The sequence below is a fragment of the Mesoplodon mirus genome (assembly GCF_964341445.2).
Source record: "Mesoplodon mirus genome assembly, chromosome: 17".
Lineage (NCBI taxonomy): Eukaryota > Metazoa > Chordata > Mammalia > Artiodactyla > Ziphiidae > Mesoplodon > Mesoplodon mirus.
In genome coordinates this window covers 48,234,746-48,262,191 of record NC_138993.1, presented here as the reverse complement: position 1 = coordinate 48,262,191, position 27,446 = coordinate 48,234,746, and positions in this window count along the sequence as shown.

Sequence of the window (27,446 nt, the reverse complement as noted above, 5' to 3'; positions counted from 1 at the left end):
GCTCAACCCTCTTGCTGGAATTTTTTTTTAAGTTGGCTTTGGAACTCAAAGCTGATCAATGCCCTCTTTGTTCCAGCTGGTACCCGCCCTCCTTCTGAGAGGACAACTGCCATTGACAAAGTGGGTGGGGAGCCTCGGAGGCAACAACAAAAAAAGTACAGGGGGGCCTCCCTGGTGGCGCAGTGGTTGGGAGTCCGCCTGCCGATGCAGGGGATACGGGTTCGTGCCCCGGTCTGGGAGGATCCCATATGCCGCGGAGCGGCTGGGCCCGTGAGCCATGGCCGCTGGGCCTGCGCGTCCGGAGCCTGTGCTCCGCAACGGGAGAGGCCACAACAGTGAGAGGCCCGCGTACGGAAAAAAAAAAAAAAAAAAAAAAAAAGTACAGGGTATGAAAATATTTCATAAAATGTCTATTACACTGACATCTGGGTGATACAAATAGGAGTAATTAAGAAGGATTTTTAAACTCTTCATCAGATCAACATATACACACTACTATATATAAAATAGATAACTAATAAGGACCTACTGTATAGCACAGAGAGTTCTACTCAATACTCTGTAATGACCTATATGGGAAAAGAATCTAAAAAGGAGAGGATACATGTATATGTATAACTGAATCACCTTGCTGTGCAGCAGAAACTAACACAACATTGTAAATCAACTATACTCCAATAAAAATTTTTTTTTAAATTAAAAAAAACTCTTCATCACTATTATGTGATACCTGATTGATAATTGCATAAAATGATGCTTTCGATGCAAACATTTATACATTCCTTTACTGTACCCTCATCTCACAACAAGATAGGAGGAGTTTTCAGGATACATATCTTTATACGTATGAAACCAAAAATAATGGCACTAGTAGAAAATACAGTAAAATTTTTAAAGTTATTCAGTGTGTGTGTGTGTGTGTGTGTGAACAACTGGCAAGAGAATTCATTTTTAACTGAGGGATCTTTATGCACTCTTGGGATTTTAACTTCACATACAAATTAACCTCTGCTTTACTCTCAGGAAAACTGAGTTGCCCAAAGAAAATTGGATGGTTCCTCCTGGATATTCTTATATTTCAAAAATTATAATTTTGTAAAGATGCCTGCAAACTTACTTTATAGAATTCAAAATAACCATCAAAAGAAACTAGACAATCTAGACAGTGTTTGTACATTTTTTTCTTCCTATTATCAATTACTTATTATGACCACATAAATAATTCTAGTCGTTATTTCTATTTCAATAGCTATTACATACTTGAAAGTGTTGTAAAAACTAAATTCCAGTTTTCTGAGATCTTATCTCTTTAAGACTTAGAGATGAACACAGATCTCATTCACTGTACTATTTGAAATTTTTGCTCAGGGCCTGGAATAGCAAAGAAACCAAATAAATCTTCACCAAATTAATTAATTATTAGAAGTGAAAGCTCACCTTCCCCTAACTTCTACTGGAAACACTATCCTTCAATGTGCGCTCATTTTAAATTAAACTAACATTTTAAAAGATGTAGGAAACACAATTTTTAAAAAAATTCTAAACAAATGTTGCCACATATATCTACAGTATCTTTCAACAATGGTATTAGTCAGAGTCCAGATAGGAAAGAGATGGCACAGTCAAACTGTTTATTTGGGGAGAACTTAATTAAGGGATTACTTTCAAGGATGTGGTCTGGATTTAGGGAAACTACAAAACATAGTGCAGTACCATAGAGCTAGTTACCAGGAGCATTGTTACCATCCTCAAGCTAAAGAACCCCAGGGGAGCTGAACCCCAAGACGGAGAAAGCTTCATAAACTGATCATCCTCTGAAGACTCCAGCAAAAAATGGAGAAACCAAGCTAAAGAACATAAACATACATTTCTGTTACAGATACAAGTAGCATTTTAAACAACATGAACATTTAGGTTGTTTAAATGTCCATCAACAGATTAATGGATAAAGACGATGTGGTCCCTATATACAATGGAATACTACTCAGCCATAAAAAAGAAGGAAATCATACCATTTGCAGCAACATGGACGGACCTAGAGATTATCATACTAAGTGAAGTAAGTCAGAGAAAGACAAATAACATATGACATCACTCATGTGAAATCTAATTTTAAAAATGATACAAATGAACTAATTTACAAAACAGAAACAGACTTACAGATATCAAACACAAACTTATGGTTACCAAAGGGGAAATGTGGGGGGAGGGATAAATCAGGAGCTTGGGATTAACTTACACACACTACTATAGATAAGATGGATAACCAAGGACCTACCGTATAGCACAGGGAACTCTACTCAATATTCTGTGATAACCTATATGAGAAAAGAATCTGAAAAAGAATGAATATATGTATAGGTATAACTGAATCATTTTGCTGTACACTGGAAACAAACACAACATTGTAAATCAACTATACTCCAATAAAATTTTAAAAATAAAACAAACATGGAGTTTGTTCTTCTTTCCCACTACTTACTGTCACCTCTCATTGACAATATTGTAAACATTATGTGCCTTTGGATGGAGGGATGCAACCAACCCAAAGTGATCCCTGCACTCTGCAAGCAAAGAGCCTGGGAATAAATATCTGTCTTTACACCCCTTCTTCCCTCAGATGTCCTGCTGAGGGTTCCCACTGGAAAACTCGACCAGAAGTCAGAGGTTAAGGAAGCTGCTACCTTCAGTCAAAGTCCTAGTCTCCAGAGAAGGGTGGAGGAGAACAGAAAGTGAAGACTGAGGGAAAAACATAAGACATCTAACACACTCAGTGCGCTGTCTTGCAATGTACACATGGTTGTGTTTGTGCTCTTTAAAATATTTTGTACCTGATGTGTGCTTAAAAAGTATGAAAGAGCTAACGAAAGGATATAGGCATACTTATCAAGAGTAACCTAATTTATCTCATTTTCTTTTCATAATACCTGTGGTAACAATAGTAAATACATTTCTTGAGCTCTCATTAAGTCCCAGGTACCATACATTTTCGGATTGTAGTAGGTCTGTCATGCTTTGTGGTCACCAGCCATAAAAAATCTTCTTAAATTTATGGACTTTCCCTCCTCATGAGTCTTGCTTCCCATGGTCAAAACCAGGGCTGAGTTTCCCAGCCTCAGTCATGGAGCCTAGGTTAGGCTAATCAGACTCCTCCAAACAAGACTGGGTTTGGAAGAGAGCAAGGAGAGAAGGAGACTGAACAGGCCACCCCGTCCCTGGTGCTCATGGTGTGTCAGGGCACAGAGGCGAGAGGAACAGGGTTCATAGCAGTAAGTATCCTTTGCTCAGCCTTGTAGCATGGACTGCTGGGCCCTCGCCCAAGCTGGGAGTGAATTCAATATTTTTCTTGGCTATGAGGCCGCCATGTCTGATTTTCTGGCCTTTCCAAAGATTCTGTAAACCATCTTTAATAACTTTCTTCTCTACTAAAACTACCTACATTAAGTTCTGGGTTTTGTAAACGTTTTTTTAAAACATCTGGCGGATACAAATTTTCAAAAACATTTTAATACAGTCTTATGTAATGTCATTGCCAATAAAGAAACAGGAGCTTGGAAAAGTTAAGATTATACAATTCATAAGCAGCCAAAGGGCTGACCACAGAAATCCACTCCCCACAGTGGCCTCTTTGCCCCCTGTGCCAGCTAATTCACCTGCAGAGTCAACGACAAACTCTGCAGAAGAAGGGAGTCCTGAAGGAAATGCTTTAGAAAGAGTTGAAGAAAGCAGATAATTATCAGTTGAGAGGCTTTTATAGATCAACTTGTCTATGAAAAGAAATAAACGAATCATTATTTTTCAATGGAAGTAGGAAAGGAATGTCATCCGGGAGTGACAGCTACCTCAACCTGAAAACATTAGAGTTTCTTTTGTCTGTTTGTTTGTTTGCTTTCCCCTCTTTGAGTATCTTAGATGTCATCCAGACTCCTCTTGGCCCTTGGAGCATAACATATATTTGGTGTCATCTCCATTAATTCAAATTGGCAAAATTGTCCATAAAATTCTGTTCCATTCACTCTGTTCTTGTTCCTGAATTCATGCATGCTCGCTCGGTACACAGAAATCACCCCCTTCACCTGTTTTCACTACTCCTTTTGTTAAAAAAAAAAAAGACTCTATTGGAGATCTGTGGGCACATTAAAGGGTTACATCGTGTATCTCGCAAATTTTTCACATCTTACCTCCCTTATTCTTGTCCTCCCTTCTTTCATCCTTCCTTCCCAGATTGCCCCCAGTTCTCCAAATTATGTTCCCTTCAGGAAAAAAGAGAAATGAAGTCATTCCCTTACAATAAACATTTATATCCAGACCCATTAAAATGTTCAGCAGAACAAAAGATCATCATCCACTTAACAAAACCCATGTCCTCAGAAGGCTAGAACAGAAGTCAAAGAAGTCAAGCTGAAGAACACAAACATACATTTCTGTTACAAATACAAGTAGCCTTTTCAACTATTTAACAAGGATGCATTAGCAATCACCAGGATTTTCCCTCAGACAGAACAGACCAGAAGAAAGGGAGAGAATCGAAATCCTAAGGGCACTGGGGCAAAGGGGGAAGTTGCCGGGATTGGAGGCAACAACTAAGCTTAAAATCCTGGCTTCCTCCACATCTTTACTAGCTCTTTAAGAAGAAAGGTTCCTTAAAAGCGTTTTCAATCTGATTCTAACCTAGAAGCCTATCTATGTTGTGTGTGGGTCTGTGGTAACAAAATGTGAGAGGTGACACCAAGTTGTGGGAAATAAGAATAAACTCCATGTCAACAAAATTGGTTTTCTTTGAAAATCTATGTATTTAAAAAAATTTTCAAATTATATGGAGGAGTCCATAGATTTGTCTAGCTGCCCAAAATGTCCACGGCATGAAAATAATCTCGACATTGCAACTTTTTTTAATGAAAGGCATCCAAATGCAGATAATAGCTTTGCCATTGAATTGGCAACTTGGACCCATTTTGTAAGTGTGTCAAACTACAGAAATATAAAGTAATGAAACCTAGCTCATGACACATACAAAAACCCACATCATTACCTTGTAATCACATCTCACACTATGTGAAGCCAAAACATAATAAACATTCATAAATCATATTACAGAGCCTCGACACCTTACAAATTCATAATATCTTTTTAACGAAGTCAATGGGGATTTTAAGATATGCAGAAAGTGATTTTTGTAAAGTAAAACTAGGGGCTGTATTAATACTGGAAAGGGAAGAGCAGGCATCCTAGACTAGTTTAAACTGTAACTTCCACTCCTGGGAGTTTAGCATACTATGTTTTTTAAAATACATACTGTAGTTTGTAAAAGGAATTGAACTGGAACAACCAGTTAAAAGCAACATTTGGGGAGGAGAGAGGATACTAACTAACATATTACTTGGTTTAAGTTTCTTGTAAATCCAGTGCTGGTAATTTGCTACTGTTTTCCTTTTTCAGAAAGAAAGGATTTTGTTTTGTACACTCATTTTAATAGCAGCAGTATTCACAATAGCCAAAAGGTGGAAGCAACCCAAGTGTTCGTCGACAGATAAATGGATAAATAAAAGATAAAAAGGAGGACAGTTTTTAAAATAAAAAAGTAATTAATAAAATAATTCAAAAGAAAATGACACTGAAAATAAACAAAGAAGATCTAACAGAGATAATGGGAATCCCTATAAACCACAAAACCAAGTAAAGAGAATCATGCTTAAAAATTATATTTCAAGAAATCTACCCCCCGCCAAAAAAAAGGGAAAGGATTTACATGTAGTCAATATCCAAGGTTCTCTTCTTGATTTGTTCTTCTGCTCTCTGGGGAAGGACACGTTCCTCAAATGCTCATCAGTTTGCTGCCTTCTGTTTACAAGTCTTAGTTGTCAGAAGTTCGAGTGTGTCTGTTGAGGTTTGAAAATGGACAATGAACTGAAAAGGCATGATGTCCAGTCAACATAGGTGATTTGAAGTGAAAGGAGAAAATCTCAGACCTTAACGATTTCTTTCAAAAACTGGAATCATAAAAATTCAAAAGGGGGAATTTAAATCATTTGTTTCTCAAGTGGAACTGGTGAAGATAAAACTTATTATTCCTGGGGGGTAATATTTTACAGTTTCTATATACCAAATATCTGCCCTCAATTGGCCAGTCTGACACTCAAAGAAGTTCTGTCTCAAGGGTGTTAAGGCATGACCCCCTGGTGTGAGTCAGGGGCTCTGCGCCTCCTAGCCTGTCCTCTACACAGGCCTGTGGACAGAGCTGGCCAGCCCCCCAGTGAGAATTTCTTCAGGACGATCCCAGGAAACTCCGAGAACACTTGTTTCCTTGTAGCAAGAGACCTCCTGAATCCCAGATGCAGAAAACATGTGCCTCTTCTTAATCTGAAAGGAATTTGGCTTTTTGTGAGGCGAGCATCTGCAGCTGGAGAAGCAAGAGGAGAAATGAGCCCCTCCCAGGACGGCATCACGATGCTCAGGAGCTAGATTGTTAAACACAAGTGGAAAGAAAACAAATTTAACCCAACCAAAGACAAAGGTTTTCAAAGATTTGGGTATTTCTCTCCCGTGGCATTACGAGTGGACAAGAAGAAGGAAAATTCTGTCTCGTGATAAAGCAACAATAAAGGAACTTCAGAAGCGGCTGAGGAAGAGAGGAAATGATAAATCAGCCACCTGTATGCCCAGATGCCAAGCTCTTTGACTCTCCTTGCTAATTCCAAAACAGAATACACTGCTTGTCACATGCTTCACATAAAATCCTTTGAAAAGGGAATTCATTAGAGAGAGAGTTCACAATATAATGAAGCAGACATTTATTGCTAAAATGATTGCTGACCTGACTTTTCAGTTATTTTGGTTCACATTAAGATACTCCCAGCTTCTGGCTTCAAAAGCATATTGAGGGATTTTCCGGTGGCACAGTGCTTAAGAATCTGCCTGCCAATGCAGGGAACACGGGTTCGAGCCCTGGTCTGGGAAGATCCCACATGCCACAGAGCAACTGAGCCCATGAGCCACAACTGCTGATCCAGCATGCCACAACTACTGAAGCCCACACATCTAGAGCCCATGCTCCACAACAAAGAGGAGCCACCGCAATGAGAAGCCTGTGCACCTCAATGAAGAGTAGCCCCCGCTCGCCACAACTAGAGGAAGCCCACTCACAGCAACGAAGACCCAACGCAGCCAATAAATAAATAATAAATAAATTTATTTTTTTTAAAAAAAGCATATTGGGGCTTCCCTGGTGGCGCAGTGGTTGAGAGTCCACCTGCCGATGCAGGGGACACGGGTTCGTGCCCCGGTGCGGGAAGATCCCACATGCCGCGGAGTGGCTGGGCCCGTGAGCTATGGCCGCTGAGCCTGCGCGTCCAGAGCCTGTGCTCCGCAACAGGAGAGGCCACAACAGTGAGAGGTCCGCGTACCACAAAAAAAAAAAAAAAAAAAAAAGCATACTGAGTATAAAGTAATGGGCAGTGGTGCCGTGTGCTTCCAGAGGTCACATACAGAGCAACCCCAGACCCCAAGAACACATCTGGGAATCCAAACATAAGTGGAGAAAAGGGTCTTTGAACAGTGAAGAAAATAGTTGTCACAAAGCTAATACCTTTTCTTCTGGAGGTAGGAGAGAGTTGATATGGCCATTGGAACAGTGAATCCCAACTCTGCCATATATATATAGCCTATCAGTAAAATTTAACAGTAAGATGCAAGTCATAATATCTACCGCTAAGGTCTCTATAAAGATTTAATCAGATAACGCATACACACATCTACCTGAAACACAAAAGATACTTAATAAATGGGAGCTATTAGAAGTTAGTATTTTGAAGTCTAGGAACATCTTTCATGCCCTCCTTCAGTTGATAAAATGTTAATTAAGGAACCAGATTTAGAAGCCAAGAAGATATTCACGTACACAAAAAGCTACAGCTGAAAGAAATTAAGTAGCCAGAAAAACAATAGAGGCACAGTATTCAGAGACCAGTCCCACTTCTGGCAAAAAGCCTCTAGTCCTCACTGCCATTTAATGTATCACCGCATTAGAGCACAGAATTCATGTCCATTATGATGACAGCTAAACGTCAAAGAACCATTAGAAGAATTAACTTGAATATAAGTTGTACAAGAGGGCAAGAGAAATATGCAATATATTCTTGAATGATTTCTATCAAATTTTTTCAATTAAAAAACCCTATTGCTTCTTCAAGGGATAAATTCCAAATTTATACTAAGATATCGTTTTCACCTATTAGATTTGCAAAGATCAAAAACTTTGGTACAGGGACTTCCCTGGTGGCGCAGTGGTTAGGGATCCGCCTGCCAGTGCTGGGGACAGGAGTTTGAGCCCTGGTCGGGGAAGATCCCACATGCCGCGGAGCAACTAAGCCCGTGCGCCACAACTACTGAGCCTGTGCTCTGGAGCCCGCGAGCCACAACTACTGAGCTCATGCACCACAACTACTGAGCCAACGAGCCACAACTACTGAAGCCTAGAGCTTGTGCTCCGTAACAAGAGAAGCCACCACAATGAGAAGCCTGCGCACCTCAACGAAGAGTAGCCCCTGCTCGCCACAACTAGAGAAAGCCCGTGCACAGCAACAAAGACCCAATGCAGCCAAAAATTAATTAATTAATTAATTAATTAAAATTTTTTTTTTTAAGTTTGGTACAGTACTGTCATGGGTGTAGGTGAAAGAAGCACTTTTAAATATTATTGGTGGGAGTGTGTATTGGTACAACTCCTGTTATTACCTTCCACAGGAAGAATTTGACAATATCTATGAAATTACTAATGCATATACTTTGACTGAAAAATGCTTTAAAATGCATACGGCCAACGTGCTCTCAAGGATGTGAGTTGATGAATGTGACCAGGTTACTCTTTGCAACAATAATTACATACATACAATAGCAAAATATTGGAAATAATGATGTTAATCAGTAGTGTACTAGTTAAATAACTTATGGCACGAAGTGTTTGGTGGAATATTTTGCACACAGTAAGCAAAAAAGAATGAGGAAACTCCTCAGGGGCTGGTCAAAAATAATCTCTGATATAACTTGCTAAGGGAAAAAAAAGAGGTGTGAAAAGTATTATAATAGACATTGGTGGGTGGAGAAAATATACATGCATATGTTGCTTGTATATTGCTGGAAGGATACACCAGAAGTTAGCAACATTAATTGTACCGGGTATTTAGAGAACTGACGTGGAAGAGGGATTTTTCACTCTTCTGTACCTCTTGAATTTTGAACCATGTAAATATACTACCTATTCCAAAACAAAAGCAAAACAACTTTTTGTTTCAATAGTCTTCTGTGTGAACAAGCCTAGAAAAAGAGGATGACTGACATGGAGGAAGTTGAAAGGGGGCTGTTGAGTAGGGGTGGTTCCACATACAGGGTCAGGTCCATGGAGTAAGGGAGGTGCAGATGTGTCCGTTGCCATCAACAGAAAGAGAGAGGCATCTCACTGCTGTGAAGAACATGTGTCAAATACAGCCATTGTTTAGGAAGGAAAACTATTGATCTCAGGTGCATTTTTATTGTCCTGTCATTCATCTTACAAAACAAATGAAAAATTGGTTCCTCATTTTTTTTTCTCTTACAAGTCTACCATTGTCTATAATTCCATTATGCCCTGAAATTACAGAGGAGGCTTGGCAAATATTTTTTTTTTCCAAAATGTGTTCAGTAAAACAATTGTCCAACAAAAGGATCCACTAGAAAGAGGGTTCCATGATCAAATAGATTTGGGAAATCCTGAGTATTAGTCTTCATGCTTGGATATTCAGGAAGCACAGATATATTTTCAAAGTTATTTATGCAGGAAATTCACTTGTTGCTTTTAAACTGAATACCTATTAACAGTTCATGGAAAATAATATTCAAAATTCTGGTTTAGAGAAATTGGCCCCTGTTAACTTTCTCAGATTTTACCGTCATGTTTTTGACAGGCACGATAATTGAGCCACAATTTCATAGATATATTTTTCTAAAGAAATAATAACATTTTTCAATTATATTTACAATTTAGTAAAGATTATGGGATTTAGAGCCATAGAACATTCCATTATTGAATTTATCAACTTCATGGTATTTTATGAAAAGTATTATGGCACTGAAGTAATGCAGTTCTGATGTAAATTTTCTGTTGTGCAGCCTACCTGATAAAATTTTGATCTGTTTTGGTCACCAATGTGTCCTCAACTCCTAGAATAGTGCCTGGCATATAGTAGGGAGTTAATAAGTATTTGTTAGACAAATAAATGACAGCATGAATAGAATACACTAATTAATATACTTAGTAATGCACTAATTATCTAACAATTAAGTACACAAAACACCAAAACTATATTAAATCACTTTTTCTCTTCCTATTTTTTGTTATTCCAAAGATACTCCCAGACCTTCTGCTACCTCAGAGGGACAGCACTGTAAACATTGTGTTTGTTATATAGACTTTTTTTTAAAGGAATTATTGTCATTTAGGAAGCTCATTAGAAAGTCACATGTATTGCATATTGTGAGCAATGTTAAATAACTGTATTTTCTTCTGGCTACGCCCCAATCTGCAGCAACTCTCAGCACCTTGGGACTGACCTGGCTTGGGTTTGTCAGTGTCTAAAACCATGAAATGTGTCAGAGTTGGGATCATGTCAAAGTCAGATGGTGCCCAAGCAGCTTAGCATATCACTGTCAGATGCTGGAATGAGGGTTTGCTGAGTCATCCTGGCACCCTTCAGGGAGCAGGGAAATATTATACAACCTCTGTGGCCCCCAGTCATCCCTGGGGCAAATCAAACTTGGACAAATTAATTAAGTCATATGTCTATTCAGTCATTCGTTAAATATTTACTTACTATCTACTGTATTCCCAATGGAATGCTGGGTATTAAATCATTCCGTATAAGCTCCCTACTAACAACAAAATTTCATCAGTGGTTACTATGTACCTAGACTTGTGCAAGAATTTTACATGATATCTCGTTTAACCCCACAGCAACCCTCTGAGATCACTACTCTGTAAAACCCATTTTACAAATGAGGATAGGAAGGTACACAGAGGTTTTATAGTTTTCACATGGCCACAGCTAGTAAGAGATGGCAGGATTTTACCCAGGTTGACTAACTGCTGAGCCTACAGTCTTAATCTCAGCAATAACGGACTCTGCCCTCCCTAGAAGTAAACATATACATCAACATTGTTTTAATTTTTATTTTATATTGGAGTATAGTTCATTAAAAATGTTGTGTTAGTTTCAGGTGTACAGCAACATTTTAACTAAGGGGAACTAAAATTTGTTGAGCATCTTCTATGCGCAGTCCTGTGTTTTTCATTTTTTGTATGGTATCTCATTTAATAGACTTACACATTGAAACAGTAAAGAGCAGAAATTAAGAGGACAAGATCAGTTAGCTAAACTCCTGGGTTCAAATCTCAGCTCTTTCACTTACTGGCTATGTCCTTAAACAACTTCTTTCATCTCTCTGTGCCTCAGTTTCTTCATCTGTAAAAGAGGAAAGTACATACCTTATAGAATCAATATTATTAAGTGAGTTAATACATGAAAAAAATACTTAGAACATGGCTGGCTCAAAATAAGCACTATACTTCTTAACTATTTTCCTTTTAATTTAGGTAAAATGTAACTTAAATAAACAAATAAAGGCACTTTTAAAAAAAGGTGGGAAATGCGTGGGTTGGTGGAAAACCAAAAGATAATTTCTCTGCTCTACACACCACCATGGGATGCTGCGTAGCCAATATCTCAGCTCCGACATCAACTAGATGATATATCTCTAAACTTCAGGATGCTTTTTGTCTCCATGAAATGCACCCCCCACCATCACCCTTCTGAGAATTTCTAGCCACTTTGCCCCAAGCTGTCTCAGGATCCAGGGATACTGCTTGGTCTTTTGGGGAGGACTCTAGCCCAGGACCCACCTATTCATTCTATCACATCTGAAAATAAGGCTCTGGTTAAGTCTTCATGGTCTTGTATAAATATCTGGGAAGGGAAAGATGGCTAAGGAAGAAAAATTGAACCTACTAAGCTTTAAGTGAAATACTTTACAATTGCCACAGATTAAAATGAACATATGCCAGCAAAAGAAACTGTTTACAAATCTTAAAGCATTGTAGCTTCTTATATAGATATCTCAAGGGGAAAAAACTTTTTTGAAAATATGGTCATTAGGATTGTGTTTCTGAGTTATTTGTTGTGTTCATTTTTTGAAGAGTCTGGTGATCGCTATATGGTTGCACACTTGAAAGAAACAATATCAATTAGTGTGTATAAAAACCTCAGTGCTTTAAAGTCCTTCATCAATCATGAGTCATAGCAACAATCTTAGCTCATCACTTTTCTGATTACAAAACTCCAGGCGACCTACAGCAAATTCAAGAGGTCTTATGAGTCCAAGACATTAGTCTGGCCAGTTAGCACCATTCCAAGCTGAAAGCTCCAAGGCTATCACTTGACTCTTGCTACCTTTTCCCACTGTTCTCTGCAACAGCTCAAACTTCTTTGGCCCTAAACTAAGCCTGTCAACTCACAATGCATAGTAAGCTGCCATATGAAGTTGATCAAGTCAGAAATATATATTGTTGCCTGACTGAAATGTTTGCTGATGAACTAGTTACTGCATTTGCCAGCCTCACTCCATCCTTGGTCTCGTTCGTTGTTTTTGAGGCCTCTCTGATTTAAGTTTATTGCTCTAAATTCTGAGACTATTTAGGAAAACTGGGGGATGAGAGAGAAAGATTTCAATAAGGAATTTCTTAGTATATAATTGACTGCACAGGAACAAATATTTATTTTGTTGTATGCAGTTTGTTTCTCAATGTAGCTTAAAAAAAATATTGGCACACATGTAGAATCTATTGGGAAACTTGACTCCATCTTGCCTGTCCTAGACTAGAATAGTAAAGATAAACATTACACAGTCGATAAGTTCCTAAGAGCATAGGGCCATATTTATCTACATCACTAGTACCTGATTAAAGAGGCACTTCAGACATACTTTTTTATGATGGTGAAGTGTTTACAACAAATCACTATGTAAAATTTGCACCCACGTTGTACTTCAGTAGTAAAATATCCAATCTTAAATAAATTTAGTAAAGTAAAAAATTACTGTATATTTTAGACAAATACTGTAGTTTTTCTACATGAAAACTAATTGCAAAGTTAACTATTGTTTAAAAACAGAGCCAATAAAAATATTTTTATTTCTAGTTTGGCCTTCTGGTCAACAGTATTCTATTGGTTATTGTGCTACTGAGTACTGTGTCTCCCAGCTCCAGTAGATTGTTGCAGCCTTCTGTGAATGCAAACATTAACCTACTATGTATCGCACTAAGCTTGCATGCTAATTACAAAGTCTCCAGTAATTATGGTTTATCTCTGCATACTTTTGAACATTTTATAATGGAGAAAATATTTGCTGGGGGGAGTTCTCATCCAAACATTATTTGCAAGAATGCTGCTTACACAGTTCTTTCTCAATGCATATTACTGTGTTCCATAAATAACAGTGTTACATATTGCAGCATCCTTGGAAGGTAGTCAAATGGGAATATATTCATTTTTTTATGGTTTGGAAAAACTAAACCTTTTCCTGATTTACCATATTGAGTTAGCCACGCCCATTGCTGAGCTTTCATAGCAGTTTGTCATCCCTAAAAGAAATCATTATTTTTGAAGTACAAAATCTGACACAGAAGCTTTTCTGATAAGATTATTCTTCAACTAATACGCTTTGTCTCTGAATGAATAAAAGAAATGTACTGTATAAGCCCATTTTACCACTTAGCATATTATGTATGTCTGTTATATATTTGAACAAAATGGAAGAATTAGTATATCAGTTGGAATAGTATAGATAATTTAAATATCAGTGTAAGAACTAGAAATAAAATAATTTACTCTTATTTATATTTAACAAGATCTATTAAGTATCTACTATGTACCTGATAAGGCATTGGAAAGATAAAGATGGGAAATTATGGTGTCTGTCTCTATAATCTAGCAAGGGAAGAGCTTCAGAAATAAATGAAAGCAACAATGTAATAGCTGTGATGATACTACGGGCACATGAGAGGGGGAATGATCCCTCCCTCTTGGGAAGAATCAAGGGTGATGCCAAGATGGGTGACAGCTGATAAGTAACATGTGGATGACTATTACGATTCTGCTATAACTCAGGCATTGTGTTAAGAACTGCCGGAAATGGGATCGTACAATGGAAAACTTTAATATCTATTCAACAAATGTTTATACTTTATTCACTGTAACGTAATAAGTTATAATCTCTATTTTCAGAAATTTACAGTCTAATTTAGGAGACAAGACATATACATCAGTGAGTGTGTTTGTGTGTGTGTGTGTGCATGGATGTTTGAACACAGAAGTATTTGAGTGCTAAATGAACATAGTGCAAATAAAGGAGGTAACGGAGGGAGGGAGCACTATGAACTCAGCTGATCCAGGAAGGATGCAGGGTGATGGCAGAGCTTGAGGAGGCCCTGGTCAGTGGAAAGGTGGCTATTTTCTTTTTTTTTTTAAAGAATTTTAAAAAAATTAATTAATTTATTTTTCGCTGCATTGGGTCTTCGTTGTTGCACGCGGGCTTTCTCTAGTTGCGGCGAGCGGGGGCTACTCTTTGTTGCGGTGCGTGGGCTTCTCATTGCAGTGGCTTCTCTTGTTGCGAAGCACAGGCTCTAGGCACACGGGCTTCAGTAGTTGTGGCACATGGACTTCAGTAGTTGTGGCTCATGGGCTCCAGAGCGCAGGCTCAGTAACTGTGGCATACAGGCTTAGTTGCTCCGCAGCATGTGGGATCTTCCCGGACCAGGGCTCGAACCCATGTCCCCTGCCTTGGCAGGTGGATTCTTAACCACTGCGAAAGTGGCTACTTTCATTGGAGAGAATGCCAAGGCAAAGACCTGGGCACAGGATTATATCACTTAGGATATTTCAAGCGCAAGAAACAGAAACTTAAGACAAATTGGCTTCAGCAACAAAGGAAATTTGTCCTCAGAGAACTGAAGAGTGAAAAGGTAGGGTAGGCTTTAATGCACTTGGTCCCAGGTCTTTGACTCATTTCCCTGTGCTTCTCTCAGTTCTGCCATCCTTTATATCCTGCTTTGTTCTGGGCTGGGTTTTCTCAGAGTGGCAGAAATGGCTACCGTATATCACCAGGCAAAACATTCCAGGCATAATTCCTGAGATTCGTCCTTCCTGGGCTGGCTCAGGCCATTCGCTGCTCCTGAACTTGTCCTTGTTCAGGGAGATGGAAGGTGCTGACTAGATTAACACTGGTAGAGTCAGCTTCCCAGGAAACACAAGAATTTTTTGATACAGAAATAAGGGGACCATTGGCAAGTAAGGCATAGATATCAGATAGGCAGTCAATGAGTGGCAGCTACAGCTTGTTCACAGGATGTTTCCTTGACTTTGGGACACATTGTCACCATTCTTTGTGTCATCATTGCCAAGTGCCATGTCCATATGGCTTGGGAACCTGGAACCTGATCACTCGCATTGTGTCTGATTCCTCTGGTAGAGTAAGAACTTTCTGAGGGCGGTGACCATAAGTCCTGCTCATCTTTGTATCTCCAGCAGCAAGCAGAGGCTAGGCCCTCAGTAGGCCCTCAATAAATCAGTGCTATTCAATAAATCAATGTACCAAAGAATTTTAATATGGCTTTGGCAGGCACAAAAAGAAAGAGAGACCAAAACTAAGAGCCCGTCGTACACCTGAGGCTTGAGTTGAAAATGGTTTGCTCAAGGGCAGCGTTTTCCAAAGTGTGTTCCAAGAAATACGAGTCTCACATGATGTTCCTGGAAAAAGAGTCAGTGGTCAAAACAGTTTGGGAATTACTGCATTCAGATTCTGACCCCTGCCCCAACACGCTTCCTAGGAGGCTTGTCATGTGTATTAAGGTATGACCTACATATTACATCATGTGGAAAAAAATGCTTAAGGCATTTAACCAAGCACTTCTCAAACTTATCTGACATATGCCCATTCCTCATGCTTCTCCACATAATGTCTATTAATGTTTGTGGAAGCAGTATCTTGGTTTCTATAAGGAAGTTTATCACCTGTTTCTTTACAGGAATGCCAAGAACATTTCTTTCCCTGTGCGTTCTTACCTGACAGCAAAAAGGAGGTGCTCTTCTTAGATGAACTGTCCATCACAGTTAGAGGGGATTCCTGGCTTCCCCCAGTGGCTGGTGAAGACAGGGAGGGGCTCCCGATCCCAGGCATTCCTTCCCCTCACCTTCCCCACCAAAAAAGGTAACAGAAAAACATTCTTCCCCTCACATCCTCACTGAGGTACCAGAAAGTGACATAAACCCTGGCCTCTGCCCCGGGATCACTGCAGCCTGGGGCAGACCATGATATATACTAGGTTGCTTGAACAGATTCAAACCTAGTGAAACAGTACTACCATTAGCTCAGCCTCTAATTGCGTGCTAACCGTGGACAGAGAAAATAAAATTACCCATGGACAAAAGTGACTGCAGCTTTATGCGTGGGTCTCTAAAAGCGACCCCTTACTAAGAATGCCTAAACTAAACAACTAATGCAAGGAAAGGAAGTTCCCCATTCGTGTATTTGCTCATTTCTAAGGCAATGAATATAGATGATATTTTTTATTGTGGAAAATTTTCAAAAAAATAAAAGCAGAAGGACAGTATTAAAAAAAAACAAACCACCTTTGTACTCATCACTCAGCTTGAACAAATATGACATTTGTCAATTTGTTTTTAGTTTTACCCTTCCACCCTTTTTGTTTGTTTCCTACACTATCTTAAAGCAAACTCTGAATATTATGCCATTTCCAATGTAAATTCTTTGTTCTTCATCTCTGATTTATATAATTTATATAGTGGCATGATATCTATCTATCTATAGATAGATAGATATCATGCCACTATTAAATCTAACATAATTAATAGTAATTTCTTAATATCATCTGATAGCTAGTTCATATTCATGACCCCCAGATTATCTCAAAGATACATTTATACAGTGTGTGTAGTCAAATCAAATCAAGTCCCAAAGACGGCTCTCATTCATTTGGTTGTTATTTCTTATGTCTCATTCTCAATTTTAAGTCCCCTTTGCCCTTTTTTCACCTTTGTCATTATTTTCTACATTTCTTTTATGCTAGATGCATTTTTAAGATATTGTTCATCACTTACCATTCTGACATACGTAGTCAAAGGACATGAAAAAATCAAATAGGTGATCATCTTTTAAATTGGGGCAGAGAACATACAAAATTAAATGTGCTTTATATTTTACCCTTTAGGTTGTGAATGTCCCTTATTTATCCTCAGATATTTCCGTGTAGGGGAAAAAAGCAATAAGCTCAGGAAGCATAGTTTCTGAGTAATAGTTATATTTTATGATTTTATATTTATAATTTATTTTATGATTTTATATTTACAATTTATAATTAATCATTCCTGGAGGTGAGAGAAGACTATGACCCAAATCTACTCATTTGTGGGATAACAACACCCATTCTTGATGAAATAAGACAAAATCTTGTGTTCTTCTCAAAAGATTTGTCTGTATGCATCTCGATTTCTTAATTTATTTTAAATTATTAGAGTTGTTTAACTCATGCATGTTTCAACTTTCTTATGCCATGATTGGGAAGAAACTCAAAACAAAAATCTGATAATGATTTTCAGAAACAGGATCCAGCCTTCTTAAGAGTTTTGCCAGTTAGTCACCTTTGTTTCAGAAAAGCTGCATGCTAAGTGGGTCACTTCATTGGCAAAGGCAGTAATTTCTGCGGCTTTATTTAGAAGAGATGAGGAAAGAAAGATAAATTGTGAAGAGAATTAGTGACACAATTTTTCAATTGCAAGTATTTCAATTGATTAACTGTCAGACCAAGCATTTCCCTAAACTCAGCAAACCAACTCAATCTGTCTTTTGACATATCCTTTGCAATTTGTTAAGGCTTTTGGCCCAATCGAGAACACCAACCACCAACTATTAGTTTAGGTTTGCTTTGTAGGTTGGAATTATTTTACTTGGAGAAATCCATATATTGCATGATAATTGCACAACCCAGTTAATCAAAATTCTTATAACAACAGCAGCAACAAAAAACTCTTATAACATCCAAGGAATGTGCCAGAAAGTCTTAAAAAAGCATACCAATGATTTGTAAAGATATCTTTATTACTTTCTTGCCCATTTGTTGCAACTATGATACTCTTTCATGCTCTGAACTTTTAATAGAATAACTCCCCTGTAAGCCATTCCTTTCCAACAAGGGTAAGAAACTTTCTCCTCCTTTAAGTACAAGCTAATTATATAATCATTCATCATTACCAGATGCTGATTTGGGGGACTTTTTGGAAAAGAGAGGTTGTATACCTGCAGTCTCATTGCTTAGGACGTATTAAAGTAATTGAGTTAAAAGCTCTGTGCACTCACTGAAACAAAAAATAGGGATATAGCTATTGGTTTTCAAGTCACAGGGAATACGCTGTTCTCCAGTGTTGATCTTGATAAAGCAACTTCAGTTTCATAAACCACTGAAAAACCAGGATTTAACTAGCTGACAGAAGAACCATGGCATCAATATGTCTTTAAATGGAGGTCAGGGAGAAGTTAAATTACTGACCAAATGGGTAAAAATCTTTCCCCTGACATGTAGCCTAATTTTTTAGTACATCTCCAGGCAAGATCGTGTGGCTTCATTCGTTTAAATCATTTTGCTTCATACTAAAAGGAGGATGGGTAAGATGTGACATTGGTGCTCAAACAGGACAGTTATATATAAGTAAGAGCACCTTCCCTGACACAGTACTGTTTTCAGAGAAGCCACCATTTCTCCTGCAGGACAGATACAACCAATCAAGTTGAAGGTATACATGAGTCACCTTATGGTTTTATTCATCTCTGCCAATAGGCATAGCTCTCAGCCTCTGCAGTTGAATGGCACCTGTTCAAATGGGCTCTCACTACACACATGAGGCTTTCTTCGCTCTCTTCCTCATAACCAGAGGCTTATGGGTCATGGAATCTAAAGTCTTTGGCAGGAGGGACCTGAGTGTTAGGTCTGATGGTCCAGGCTGGCAGCCTAGGTTTGCGCTGTGCCCAAAGGAAGGGAGATTCAAAGGACTAGAGAAGTTTGTAGCATATGGAGCATAGTAGACACTCAATAAATACTACTGACCAGCAACTGACTGTATATAGTATCTATAATCTCATTTTTTAAGAAAAAAGCAGAGGTTGTATTTTTTTTAATAAAAGGAAACACTAACTAAAGAGTAACAGATTATGTTCACACCACTGGTGGTGGGGCAAAAATGAGATACCAGTACTTCCAGTGGGTTACTAGTGAGCAAGGTATTGCAGGGAGACTCTGGGACCGGAGACGGTCAAGTGGAAGAACTTCCCCTCACACAGGGGTTGTCCTGGGCTCCGTTTCAACCTATAGATTGGGGTACATATAGGAATGAGACAACTGTCTTAAAACTAAGGAGATGGGGCTTCCCTGGTGGCGCAGTGGTTGAGAGTCCGCCTGCCGATGCAGGGGACGCGGGTTCGTGCCCCGGTCCAGGACGATCCCACGTGCCGCAGAGTGGCTGGGCCCGTGAGCCATGGCCACTGAGCCTGCGCGTCCGGAGCCTGTGCTCCGCAACAGGAGAGGCCAGAACAGTGAGAGGCCCACGTACTGCAAAAAAACAAAACAAAAACAAAAAACAAAAAAAAACTAAGGATATGAACAAGCCTCTACCGATAAATGAAAGAAACACTTTTATAGTGAGATGATCTTTCTTCTGTGACATCTTCATTCAATTTTCTAAAATTTAATACTAACTTGAACCCTCTGTTCTTGTGAGTACCACAAAGAAGCACAAGGAAAACCTCTAATCTTTCTAAGGCAGAGATGCTCAGAACAATCAAGGTATAATGATATCACCTCCCTCCCTCATTTTTTTTTTTTTTTTTGCACAGCAGGCCAGGTTCAGCCTGCTTGTACAGTTGGCAGCACTTGCTCTTGTACTGGGTGCTATTCAAGCAGAGCTTGCTCTCATGCTCTGTGGGTCCCACATTCCTTTGAGGAGCCTGTCAAAGTTGAGAACATCTTCCTGGAAAATTCCTCTCTCCACCGACAGACATTCACATAAAATCTCAAGGGGATCCTGGACCCTCCAAGCCCATGCATGGCCTTGAGTTAAGAACCTTTGGATGGGGTAGGTGATGCCAAAGGGCTTGCTCAGCTCTGCCCTCAGTGGAAAGGCAGTGTGAGGCAGTGGTGAGAGCATGGCTCTAGAGCCTGCAGCTTGGGCTCCAACCCCTGCTCAACCCACCTCCCTTTTCTAGATGCTATAGCAGACACTGCTAAGAGTTGCCCTCTCATGCTTGTTTGGCTCTTTTTCCTTTTAAGTGAACACTGATTGCTTTCTGGCTTGCAATGCGTGTAAAGAAAACACTGCTTTTCCCAGTCATACTTGCACCAGGGGACAACGTGATGAAGCAACAGTCCACTGGCTGGAGCTTTTGGGGAACTCCACACACAGGGACACAATCGGCCAGAGTACATCCTCTACCCTTTGATCCTCCTCTTTGACCTTTATGGAATATGCACCCAACTCTGGTTGGTGGCTCTGAGGTGAAAGCCATACTGTCTTATACTGGCTGCTATAACAACATATCACAGACTGGGTGGCTTATAAACAGCAGAAATGTATTGCTCACAGTTCTGGAGGCTGGATGTCCAAGATCATGGTGCCAGCATGGTAGGGTTCTGCTGAGAGCCCTCTTCCAAGTTGCAGACTGCCAACTTGTCATATCTTCACATGGTGGAAGATGGGAGGACGCTTTCTCAGGCCTCTTTTTTTTTTTTTTTTTTTTTTGGCGGTACGCAGGCTTCTCACCGCTGTGGCCTCTCCCGTTGCAGAGCACAGGCTCCGGACACACAGGCTCAGCGGCCATGGCTCACGGGCCCAGCCGCTCCGCGGCATGTGGGATCTTCCCAGGCCGGGGCACGAACCCATGTCCCCTGCATTGGCAGGCGGACTCTCAACCACTGCGCCACCAGGGAAGCCCTTCCCATTCTTGAGTGCTTTGCCTTCATGACCTAATCACCTCCCAAAGCCCCCACCTCCTAACAGCATCACCTTGGGCATTAGGTTTCAACATATGAATTTTGGGGACACACAAGTGTTCAGCCTGTAGCACATACATTAAGAAAAATTGCAGAACAGAAAGCCAGAAGGAACTGACAGCCTGGTGGCATTATAAAATGCTATATCATTAGTGATATAACAACTGACTCTAGCTTTCTTATGTTAGAAAATAAAAGTCCTAATGTATTTAAACCTAGGTTTTAGAGTTTTCTGTTGCCCACAGTCAAACACAATCCCCAAGTGTATTTCATTTGTTAATATAATGTACTGCATACATTACATCATTAACATTTGATGATCTAAAATCCTCTGGGGTAGGAATTATTATTACAAAACCAAAGTGAATTACCTGGCATCAAATCTGTTAGTTATCTTGAATTTTTCTCTCTCTCTTAAATCATGAATCTGATTTCCCGCAAGTCCTTCTGGCTTCTCTTCTCCACCTGCACCATCACAGCCTTAGATCAGACTTTCCTCACCTGAACTGCTGCAAAGACCTCTGGATTATTCTCTCTACTTCCAGTCTCATTCGTTCATTTACATCTGCAGCAACTCTTTATGAAATGTCAAGTGCAGTAGTAGATGCTGGGGGGGAAAGTAGTGAAGGAGGTGTGGCTCATGTCATTAAACATCTCAGATTCTTCCTACTTAGAGTCACCATTGATCCTCCAAAAATATATATATGATCACATCATTCCCTGTTTAAAATCCTAAAATGACTACCCATAACCTATAGGTAAAATTAAAACTTTATATTTCATGTAAGATCTTTCAGAACCCTGCAACATGCTAACTTTCCAACCTCATCTTACCACCTTCCATCACCTTTTTTCTCCCAGGTTCCCTATTTTCAAGTTCACTGAACCGCTTGCTAGGTAATGTATTTAAAGCACCTTATGCAAGGCCGGCAAAAATAGGCACTTAGAAAATGTAGCTTGCTTTCCTCAGCCCTTCCTCAAGCACACCATACGCTTTCACACCTTCTGAGTTTGCCCATAATTTTGCCTGAAATTGTTCACCTTGTTCACTTTCCCTCCCAGAAGACTTTCTATTCAGAGTTCAAGGTTCAGCTTCAATACTATGAACTCTAGGTGTCCCTGATGATGTGGAGAATCAATTTTGATGCTTAGTACCTTCCTTCCACATCCTAGAACAGGAAAGTTATGAAAAATGTTTAAAAGAGTTACTGATAAGTGCACTTACTTCGCTTCAGATAAATTTGGTATTGATCATTGGTAGTAAAGCACTGTTAGATCAAGGAAGATTCTTTAGAGTTGGCTATCATGGGAAGCTGATTGTATTAGATTCCCAGTAACCCAAAGGTGGCTAAAATGCTCAGCTCTACTATGGTCTTAGGCAATGATATCGTCTAATACAGGAAGTGCAACTAATTAATTCTGTATTATTAAGTACCTAATGAGTGGACCTCAGTGGAGTTGTTGACAAAGTAGACAGATTGATATAAAGCGGGAGTTTTCCTGGAAAGTTGGGGAGGAAAAGGTTTAAGTATAGAGGCAAGAGAATGGAGAGTAAGATAAGAGAGCAAACTATCAAGTCCCCGAGTTTAGGTTAGATGTAGAAGGAAATGAACCTCCAAACAGACTGACAAAATTGGGAGAAAAATCGAGAGATTAAGCAGTTGAATGTCTGAATACAATCAAAGAATCCATTTAGTGGATGTAATAGGTGAAAATACTAGAAGAGGAGACAGCGATTAGAAAATAGAAAACAAACTTATGGTTACCAGGGGGTAAGGGGGAGGGAGGGACAAATTGGAAGATTGGGATTGAAATACACACAATACTATATATCGAATAGATAACTAATAAGGACCTACTCTACAGCACAAGGAACTCTACTCAATACTCTAATGGCCTATATGGGAAAAGGATCTAAAGAAGAGTGGATATATGTATATGTATAACTGACTCACTTTGCTGTACACCTGAAACTAACACAACATTGTAAAGCAACTATGCTCTAATAAAAAAATTTTAAAAAAAGAAAATGGGAAATCCAAGTTCAAGGTTTCAGTGCCGAAGTAGTCCCTGGGGATGACCAGTCAAGTGTATAGAGTGGAATAAGATTGCCAGATGTTGAGGTGAGGAAGACAAGGCACCATGATGTTAGAATGGTGGGCTTGTCCACATGGACAGCCAAGCCATCTAGAATAATGGCTGGACAAGGGGTGAGGATGAAGAACTTAAGTCAGATGAAAGCTTCTAGATCATCTGTGAGGAAACATAGAGGGTACACGAGCTGAATGGTTTAACCCTCACAGAACAAAGGCTATTTACACAATGATGGGAGAACAATGCTTTCCAGCCATCCTCGGGGTTCCCTCCCCTTCCAATCACTCCCACGTATGCACCAAAGCCTAATGCTGAAAAGGAGTGATTGGTTTTAGTGAAAACGGCTAAGGGAAATTGTATTCTTGGGAGAAAACCAGGTTTAGATCAAATCAGGAAGGTGTAATGAGTCTTCTGTTGAAGATGATTAAAATGATGGAATTTTTCATCATCATGAAATGAGATTTCTTGAAAATGTAAAATATTGCAAGACAGTTTGATAGTAGGGGGCTGGCCAGGGGAAGGAAACACAGAAAATCAGCAATATAAAATATGTGAAAAGACCAGATGGCCCGAGGAGTTTCCTTTTTTAACAAGGATGCTGGGTTGTGAGGCACAGTGAATTAGCTGGCAGCAAGATTTTAAGGAAACAAGGGGACAGGTGCTTTGAGGGCTGGCTCAGGCTAAGCTTCATGTATGTCCTAGGACAGGTAGGGTAAGCCTTCCATGACTTTTGTTCTGGGTTCATATGTGAACACTGTTGAGAACTTGTGGTGGTGTCTTCTATAAGGAAATTCTAACCCAAGTGGTTTAGAACTGAAATCACCTAGGGTCCGTATACTTACCTTCCAATGAGAGGGATGACTTAAGCTTTGGAAGGAATATTCTGTGGCCTGGATTGGATCTCATCTTGGGGATGCCCCAGCAGCATCCATCAGAGATGAAATCCAGGAAAAGGAGATCCTCATTCTCAGAGACATAAAAAGGTCAGAAAATCAACTAATCATGTGGCTGACACATGAGAAGGACAAAAAAGAGTTTGTTGAGTGAATTAATATGACTTAATTTAACAGTAAGTTTTAATGCTCTGTTAGAAAATAGAAGCTTTGATAGCACATTTTCAAACTGTTTAAAAGGACAGTAGGAAATAATTCTCATTCTTTCTGGCTGCTTCTCTACTTAGGGGAGTTCCCATTTTATGAGTTAGAGGTAGAAACTAATGACAGCTCCTCATTTATCCCAGCCTCCCTTGCAGGTCAAGAGCATGCATGAGACCTAGGCTCAGTCCAAAGAGATGCAACTTCCCAGGCTTTACCCTGGGATCTGGAATGTGGAATAGCATAAAAGTATTTCTTGTGGCAGGGGCTATGGCAGCAGATTAACCTCCTAGAGTAGTATTAGTAAGTGTGGGAGTGACAGCGTGTGTGCTCCATGCTGGTGACATCAGCAGGCTGAGCTGCAGGTTGTTTTCACCCAGCCAGTTCTGCATGTGCTTCATGCCATGTTCCTGACACATCCTCTCCTCCTGGTCTTGCATGCCCACATGACTCCTACCCACTATTCATTCAGCAAATTCAATTTCTCCTTCAATCAGATAGATTTGGTTTATTATTATTCTGACAACTGAAAACTCTACCAATACAGACGTTTGATCCAGAACTGGGGTACTGAAAGCAACAGAACATAAAATGAGGAATTGGGTAAATGGTAGTGAGGAACCTGACTGGTAAGATAGTAACTCTTTGGGCTTCCCTGGTGGCGCAGTGGTTGAGAGTCCACCTGCCTGTGCAGGGGACGCGGGTTCGTGCCCCGGTCCGGGAAGATCCCACATGCCATGGAGCGGCTGGGTCCGTGAGCCATGGCCTCTGAGTCTGCGCGCCCGGAGCCTGTGCTCCACAATGGGAGGGGCCACAATGGTGAGAGGCCCGTGTACAGCAAAAAAAAAAAAAAGATAGTAACTCTTTTTATGAGGCTGTGAAGCAATAGGTTAAATTATCCATTGCTCTTGAGCACAGATCATGGGCCTAGGGAGATTTCGGTATTAGGGGAAATGGTAGAAAGATCAATGGATGCCTTTCAGTGAAGTTCCGTGGGAAAGAAACAAGTTAAAACTAAGGATGAACTATCTTAAAGAGGGAAGCAGGAGATTTAGCAACAGCTGGTAAATTTGAGCCAAAAGACAAGTGTAATCTTCCAGACCTGTCTTAAACAATTTTTATAAAGTTGTTTCTGCCTGATGAAGAGAAAAACCCAGATGGCCAAGACTGGATTATGAGTATTGCCTTTCTACCCAAAGTTATTGTTTTAAACTGCCTCGGGGCAGAGGTCATTAATCTGAGGTCTAGGAGGACTGGCATCATGTAGAAGTCCCTGGCATGGAGTCACGAATTCTCAGGCTCACAATCTATTTCTAGAAAAGATCTTTGGCTGTGTTATTAGCCCATGGAGTTGACTGGAAGCACCTGAAGCCTACTGAGTTCTTACAGGAATTGTATTACCAAAGAAAGTCCAAGGTTAATAAACAATGGCTTGTGACTGTTCCGTCTCTAAGGCAAATCCCTGAGCTCCTAAACTCCCACCAACAGGATGTAGAATAATACACTGTGTAGCCCCCAGTAAGGGCATTTTCCCCAATGTTCATCTCTAATGTCGCCGTAAAGGAGAATTATATTGGTACAGGTAGGGTGACTGCCATAACAAATAGACCCAATATTTGCCATAACAAATAGACCCAATGGAAATTTTATTTCTTTTTTTTTTCTTTCACATCTTTATTGGAGTATAAATGCTTTACAATGTTGTGTTAGTTTCTGCTGTATAACAAAGTGAAGCAGTTATATGTATACATATATCTCTATATCCCCTCTCTCTTGAGCCTCACTCCCATCCTCCCTATCCCATCCCTCTAGATTTTCACAAAGCACCCAAGCTGATCTCCCTGTGCTATGCAGCAGCTTCCCACTAGCCATCCATTCTACATTTGGTAGTGTATATATGTTGATGATACTTTCTCACTTCATTCCAGCTTCCCCTTCCCCCCACCCCACGCCCTCAAGTCCGTTCTCTACGTCGGCTTCTTTATTCCTGCCCTGCAATAGGTTCATCAGTACCGCTTTTTAGAATTCCATATATATACATTAGCGTACGGTATTTGTTTTTCTCTTTCTGACTTACTTCACTCTGTATGACAGACTCTAGGTCCATCCACCTCACTACAAATAGCACAATTTCGTTCCTTTTTATGACTTAGTAATATTCCATTGTATATATGTGCCACATCTTCTTTATCCAATCATCTGTTGATGGACACCTAGGTTGCTTCCATGGCTTGGCTATTGTAAATAGTGCTGCAATGAACATTGTGGTACATGTATCTTTTTGAATTATGGTTTTCTCAGGTCAGGGTACATACCCAGTAGTGGGATTGCTGGATCATATGGTAGTTCTACTTTTATGTTTTTAAGGAACCTGCATACTGTTCTCCATAGTGGCTGTATCAATCTACATTCCCACCAACAGTGTAAGAGGGTTCCCTTTTCTCCACACCCTCTCCAGAATTTATTGTTTCTAGATTTTTTGATGATGGCCATTCTGACCAGTATGAGGTGATACCTCATTGTGGTTTTGATTTGCATTTCTCTAATGATTAGTGATGTTGAGGATCTTTTCATGCATTTGTTTGCCATCTGTATGTCTTCTTTGGAGAATTGTCTATTTAGGTCTTCTGCCCATTTTTGGACCGGGTTGTTTGTTTTTCTGATATTGAGCTCCATGAGCTGCTTGTATATTTTGGAGATTAATCCATTGCCAGTTGCTTCACTTGCAAATATTTTCTCCCATTCTGAGGGTTGTCTTTTCGTCTTGTTTATAGTTTCCTTTGCTCTGCAAGAGCTTTTTTTTTTTTTGCAGTACAGGGACCTCTCACTGCTGTGGCCTCTCCTGTTGTGGAGCACAGTCTCTGGACACACAGGCTCAGTGGCCATGGCTCACGGGCCCAGCCGCTCCGTGGCACGTGGGATCTTCCCGGACCGGGGCCCAAACCCATGTTCCCTGCATCAGCAGGGAGACTCTCAACCACTGTGCCACCAGGGAAGCCCTCTGCAAAAGCTTTTATGTATCATCGGGTCCCATTTGTTTATTTTTGTTTTTATTTCCATTTCTCTAGGAGGTGGGTCAAAAAGGACCTTGCTGTGATTTATATCAAAGAGAGTTCTTC